Here is a 6,801-nt window from a genome sequence, read left to right as displayed (position 1 = left end):
AATCACAAAAGCAGTATCTGATTGGGTCAGTAGAAAGCAAAATATGTTCTCTGTAGTGTCGGTAGTGTTTTGTTGTGGATTTAGTATCAAAATGATGACCAATTTATAGGATTAATCTTATATGGTGTTATAATATTAAAAAATCTCAGAATCTCTAATTTCATGATTCACGTTGAAGAGACTTTGTGACCTGTTTTTAATTTCCTTTTTAAAAAAAACGAATTCGGTGGATGGAAAATAACTCTGTGGTAAATATTTGCTTTGTGTCCTTATGGTTTTTATGATATCTTCCATAAAAATAAAGGATTTAGATTTTATTTTTGTGAACATATTTTATTTCAGACCTTCTCTGAACCGCCTGTACGACTGTAAATTTCCTTTCTTCATTTGCGTAAATTACCGACGATGTCACTATGGTCTGTAAGCAGCAACAGGAGGGGTCTGACACTTAATGACAGCCGCAGGACACATATAACGACTTCCATAGGTTTTGCTGACCCAGCGAACGAGAGAAATTTAAGATGCGCAGCCTGCAGCAACACCCCAAACAAAGAAAGCAAGCTCGCCTCGGGTTGTCAATCTTGCGCATGCGTTTTCCTTTTATGGGCCCGCCTCCAGGAGAGAAGGTGCGCATGCGCGACGTTGAAGATTTTTTTTTTTTTCTTCACCCCGCTGCAGCTGCTGAAGCTCGTTGGTGACACTGCGGGCGCTCGCTGGCAGGGCTGGCCTGAGGAGCGACGCCGGGAAACAAAAGGGGAGTAGGCGGCGACACGGGCTCCACGGAAAGTTTCACGCGCCTCGCGCTCGTGGAAAGCGCGCGGTCGATTTGGAGCCTGTTATATCCTAGGCAGAAAGGCGACGTCCTGCGAGGGACAAACCCGTGAAGCCGGCTTCCTTTTCCTTTTCCAGAAGCAGCTGAGTCCAAGGAGAGCCCGGCGCTCCCTCGTCCTTGCTGCGCCGAGGATCCTTCGTGGCTCCGCCCTAACCAGCTTGCTCGGCGTCCCTAGTCTTCGTTCGGACGGAGCTGATCTCGGGCAAGAAAACTCAGAGCCGCTGGCGCTGGGTGAGAAGCGGAATCGGGGAGGGAAGCTGGCGGCCTCTCCTGCCAGAAGGATGGGCGGGGACCCTTCACCTCTCTGGGGCGGATAGTAGGCGGGGAAAGGGTTTCTGATGTCTCAGGACTTGTCGGAAGGGGTAGGCCGGAGTGCAGGAAGCTCCGGCCCTATATGGGACGTTTATGTGCCCGTACTTATCACGACTCCCTGAATATTATTGCTCATTTTGAGAGATGACTGTTGTGGTACTTGATGGTAACATAGGGAGTAAAACCTCCAGTAAATCTCAAATCCCCATATTAGCGTATAAGTAAACCACGGTTAAGTTCACTATGGGAAAGTCAACCTACATTCAATGTCTGTGACAAGATGTTGCCTGGGATTCAGGGGTGCTTCAAAGGGTCTTTCTTGGGAAGTATGGTTTGAGGATGAGTCGGAGGAAAAAAAAAGAAAACTAGCCTGCTTGAACTTTCCCTGGTTGGGGAAAGAAACTGGCCCTTCTATTGTTCTTTTAGTAAAAGATGAAAATTCGGGTTATTTCCTGTACTGATGGATAGCTTAATAGGTAGTTAAATCAAGAATATTTGTTAATGCTTGTTTGTGAGCAAGAAGCTTACATTCAAATGGTAATTATCTCTTACAAATACACTATTCTAAGTGATGCATAGTACTTTAAAGAGTTTCATAGGCAAAAAATAGATTGCTGCCCAAGTATGATCTAAATATTATGCTTTAGACATGCATTTAAATACACATAGCGTTTAAGTGGGCAGAAGGTTATGTTTCAATAATGACTTTTTAGTGATATTCCTTTCCATGCCTATTTCAAATTGAGAGCAGCAGTTGCATTCTTAATCTGTTAATTTCAATGTGCTGAATTAAGATTAAGTTGATTTAAAATTCTCTTAAAATCAGTGTGGGAAATTAGTTATTGACTTCTTCAGGAATCAAATATGAGTTAAGCAAACTACTGTAGTACTGTTTTGATGCTCTTAAAATGGAGACAGAAACTAGCATGAGTTGTATGTAGGCAACCTGTGAAATTCGGAAAATACTGACAGATATTTTTGATGGTAAACTCTTAGCTAGTATGGTCAAGGAGGCTAGGAGTTTTATTTCATCAATCTCTGAAATTGCCACAGCTTCCTCGTTTCTTGCCTTAAGTTTTTGTGGATGAGTACAAGTAGTTCTCAATTTAAAAGTTCGTTTAGTGACAGTTCCAAGTTACAAAAACACTTGAAAAAGTGACTTATGACCATTTTTCACACTTATGAACATTATGGCATCCCTATGGTCGCATGATCGAAATTCACTTGGCAACTGACTCATGTTTATGACAGTTACAGTGCCCTGGGTTCCTATGATCAACGTTTGCAACCTTCTGATAAGCAAAGTCAACAGGGAAGCCAAAGTCACATGACAACCATGTTACTAACTTAACAGCTGTAGTGATTCACTTAACAGTGACATGAAAGATCATAAAATGGGACAAAACTCACTTAACAAATGTCTGTTAGGAATAGATATTTTCGCCTCAGTTATAGTCATAAGTCGGGGACTACCTATGTTAAAGTAAACAAATCACGTCAGCTACATGATTTGAGTTCCAAGAATGCATACAATATACAGTTATTCCACAAATAACTGAAATGCAGATATTTATTTAATGAATAAAATGTATATGCTCCTTCATCAAATAATACTAGTCAAACTATAGCAACTATAAAACGGGATACATTTTAACCAATTTTTTCTCCTTAGTTATTGTCCTCTAGAAAACAGTGGTTTAATTGTTGATTCCGCTGTAGGCTACTTTGGGGGGAGAATGTGTTTTAGTATCAGATACAAAACCAAAGGTGCCACACACCTGAAATAGTATATTATTGCTATTTCAGTGACTCTAGGTTGCTTACAAAAATAACCCAATATGAAAAGGGAAGAAAAAATAACTCCCCATTCCCCTGATGACAAAAAGCAATCAAACAAGCCACTTGGTGGATTCCATCCCCAGGCCTGTTGGCAAAACCAGGTCTTCAGGGCCTTGCAAAAGAGTGTTAAAGTGGGAGGCAGTTTAATTTCTGTAGGGATGGTGTTGCAAAGGGAGGGAGCCACCACTGAGAAGCCTTTTTTCACCAAATGTACGTGCTTAGAAGAGGAAGCCCACAAATTTTCCCTGCCTCCTTACTAATACCTGGGTTGGGTGGATGTAACCAGAAGAGACAGTCCTTTAGATAATCTGGTCTCAAGCTATGTTGGGCTTTAAATCAGCACCTTGAATTTCACTTTGAAGCAAATCACAGCTCTTGTAGAAGAATGACGTGCACATCGAGTCTGCACAAAACCATGCAAGCCATTTTGAACTATTTGGAGCTTCTGAATGTTTTCATGGTGCGTGTTGCAATAATCAAGTCAGGAGGTGACTAGGGCATGAGTGACTATGAGTAGGGATTGTTGATTCAGGAAAGGGCTTAACTAGGGCACAACCCATAATTGCACATAGTCTCTCCTGGCTACATCTGCCACTTGCTCCTCAAGCAGGAGTTGTGAATCCAGGAGAAACTTCAAATCACACACTGTGTCTGGGGCAGTGCCAGCCCATCCAAGACCAGAGATGGCCATTCTCCATGGATCATAGAACCCCAAACCCAAAGCTTCTCAACCTTGCCGGGGTTCAGTTTCATCCCACTGCTCTCTATCCAGCCCTTAACACCCTCCAACACTGCGAGAGAAAGGCCACGGCATTGCTGAACTCATTGTGGGCCAAGATGCTGGGCATCATCAGCATATTGATGATATCTCCGTCCATGGTGGTGGATGATCTCAGTAGCTTCGTGGAGATGTTACATGGAAGCAGAGAGAGTACTGAACACTGCAGGACCCCGCAAAGCAGGAGACAAGGGCTAGACCTCTTGCTCTCTATCAACACTGACAGAGTATCCATAGAGGAAAGAAGTAAATCAGAACAACACAGAGCCCTCACTCCCAACTCCTGAAGCTGCTCCAGGTCGATGGTATTGAAGGCTACTGAGAGAGCAAGTAAAGCAAGATTGAATGCATTACCGCTATCCTGCTCCTGCCAAAAATCATTAAAAAGGGCAACCAATAGTGTTTCCATTCCATATCCATGCCTGAACCTTCATCGGAAATGGTCTAGACAATCCATTTTATCCTGGAACTTCTGCTGCCACAAAATCATCTTCTCAATAATCCTCTCCAAGGGAAGATTGGAAACAGGTTGAAAATTTTACCCAATAGGGTGGAATATAGTGATGGCATCTTAAGAAAAGGGCAGACAACAGATTCCTAAAATGCTGGAGCACAAAGCCCTCCCATAAGGAAGCATTAATCACCACCAGAACCCACCTGCATGTTGCCACCTGGGAAACTTTGACAAACCAGGAGGGTCATCGATCTAAAATACAAGTGCTGGCACTCAGATTCCCTAGGATCCTGTCCATTTCATCACAAGCAACCAAATTAAACATTCTCATGGTAGAACAGTGGTTAGAATGCAGTATTACAGACTAACTTTTCCTACTTCCAGGAGTTCTATCTTAATTGGCTTAAGGCTGACTCAGCCTCCTATCCTTCTTAGGTAGGTAAAAATGAGGATCCAGATTGTTGGGGGCAATATGCTAACATTGTAAACTTAAGAGAGACTGCTGTAAAGCACTGTGGAGCAGTATATATGTTTAAATCCTGTGCTATTCCCAGATAATTGGGCAAGAACCTGCTCCAAGTACCTCCACTGGCACACCGGCATCTAATTGTAAATGTAATTGAGCGATTTTGTTTTCCAGTAAATCAGTAAATTCCTCAGGGCGCCCCTTTGGGTAGACCTCTTTCTTCCCTAGAAGGAGATAGTTCACTTTAAAGAGGGTCGTTGGCAAATTATCTGCACACACAATTAGTATGGAGAAGATTTTGGGACATTCTGGTATTTAGTATTATTCCTATAATGCTTTTTTAGTTTAAAAGGTCCATATAAATGTTCTCTTCCCTCTGTAGTAAACAGGTTCTCTGGCCTAGTTTACTTCTTTCATGATAGCCATTCAAGAAGTTATAAATGCTCTGTCCAATTTGAATCCAATCCAGTGAAAAATTATTTTAAACACACTTAGGATTGCAGTACAACAGGTAAAAGAATGTTATTGACGTCTAGTCTTGTCAATTCAACTTAATACGTTATCTACCTCTTTACAAATTGTTTAAATACTCCATTAGAGTATTTCATGGAAAGTTATTCTTTTGTTGTCTTAAACTTCTAGTTGCATTCTCAGTCATGATTTTTTAAAAAGGGCAGGGATTTTCTCCTTTATAGTACCTGCTTTTCTTTGCACAAGAAATAGTTAATTGTCCTAGAAATAAAAATAAACGCCAAGAAAACAAATATAAAAACTCTGTAAATATGCATGCAGAAAAATGAACAGTTATATAAATTAATAAAGTTGAGTAGTGGATTAATAGTTATTTCAAGTTAATTAGATTATCATTTTTGGTGATATTGGTATGATGTAATGTAATGACGCGGTGGCTCAGTGGGTTAGGACGCTTAACTTGTCGATCGGAAGGTCGGCAGTTTGGCGGGTCGAATCCCGAGTACCGCGTAGCAGAGTGAGCGCCTGTTACTCGTCCCAGCTTCTGCCAACCTAGCAGTTCAAAAGCACGTAAAAATGCAAGTAGAAAAATAGGGACCACTACGGTGGGAAGGTAACAGCGTTCCGTGCGCCTTTGGCGTCTAGTCATGCCGGCCACATGACCACGGAGATGTCCTCGGACAAGCGCTGGCTCTTCGGCTTTGAAACAGAGATGAGCACCGCCCCCTAGAGTCGGACCAACTAGCATGCATGTGCGTGCGGGGGAACCTTTACCTTTACCTTTAATGTAATGAATTTCTGGAAAAAAATGAGCTTATTACTTTTCAGGTCTGTTTTTGGTTTAGTTCTTTTCTCTTTGAATTCCAGAATACAGTAGTCAGATTTATTTATTTATTTCCCAGAAGGTTGGACTGATACTGGAAAAATGATATGAACAAATATATATATATAACTGGGACAAATGGAGATTAATATTTTTTTTGAAATGCAGAATACTTGTTTCCTTCCCATTTCAGTTATAAGCTTTCTTCTGCTGTTCTCAGCTTGTTATCTTTATAAAAGACACCTGTCCACAGAGGCAATCAATTAGATTCCAAACTGTCCACCATGGCCAAGACCAAAGAGCTGTCCAAGGATGTCAGGGACAAGATTGTAGACCTACATAAGGCTGGAATGGGCTATAAGACTATCACCAAGCAGCTTGGTGAGAAGGTTGCAACAGTTGGTGCAATTCATTGCAAATGGAAGAAACATAAAATAACTGTCAATCTCCCTCGGTCCGGGGCTCCATGCAAGATCTCACCTCGTGGAGTTTCAATGATCATGAGAACGGTGAGGAATCAGCCCAGAACTACACAGGAGGATTTTGTCAATGATCTCAAGGCAGCTGGGATCATAGTCACTAAGAAAACAATTGGTAACACACTATACCATGAAGGACTGAAATCCTGCAGCACCCACAAGGTCCCCCTGCTCAAGAAAGCACTTGTAGAGGCCCATCTGAAGTTTGCCAATGAACATCTGAATGATTCAGAGTAGAACTGGGTGAAAATGTCATGGTCAGATGAGACTAAAATCGAGCTCTTTGACATCAACTCCAACAATGTTTGGAGGAGGAGGAATGCTGCCTATAACCCCAAGAACACATC

The 6,801-nt window shown here is 41.8% G+C and overlaps 1 protein-coding gene across 5 annotated transcripts in view; it reads left to right on the top strand.

The window, feature by feature from the left end:
* Positions 1 to 415: 415 nt before the first annotated feature.
* LRRFIP2 (LRR binding FLII interacting protein 2) overlaps positions 416 to 6,801 on the top strand; it is a 71,342-nt gene continuing 64,956 nt past the window's right edge. Inside the window, exon 1 of one of the 5 annotated variants that reach the window (XM_083379350.1) lies at positions 416 to 1,063. The gene's annotated coding sequence lies outside the window, so the exon portion shown is untranslated. The remainder of the gene's footprint in view (positions 1,064 to 6,801) is intronic. The other 4 variants (XM_083379351.1, XM_083379352.1, XM_083379353.1 and 1 more) reach the window with 4 other exon arrangements.

This window comes from Vipera ursinii, assembly GCF_947247035.1.
Source record: "Vipera ursinii genome assembly, chromosome: Z".
NCBI lineage: Eukaryota > Metazoa > Chordata > Lepidosauria > Squamata > Viperidae > Vipera > Vipera ursinii.
This window is presented reverse-complemented; position numbering and strand designations above follow the sequence as displayed.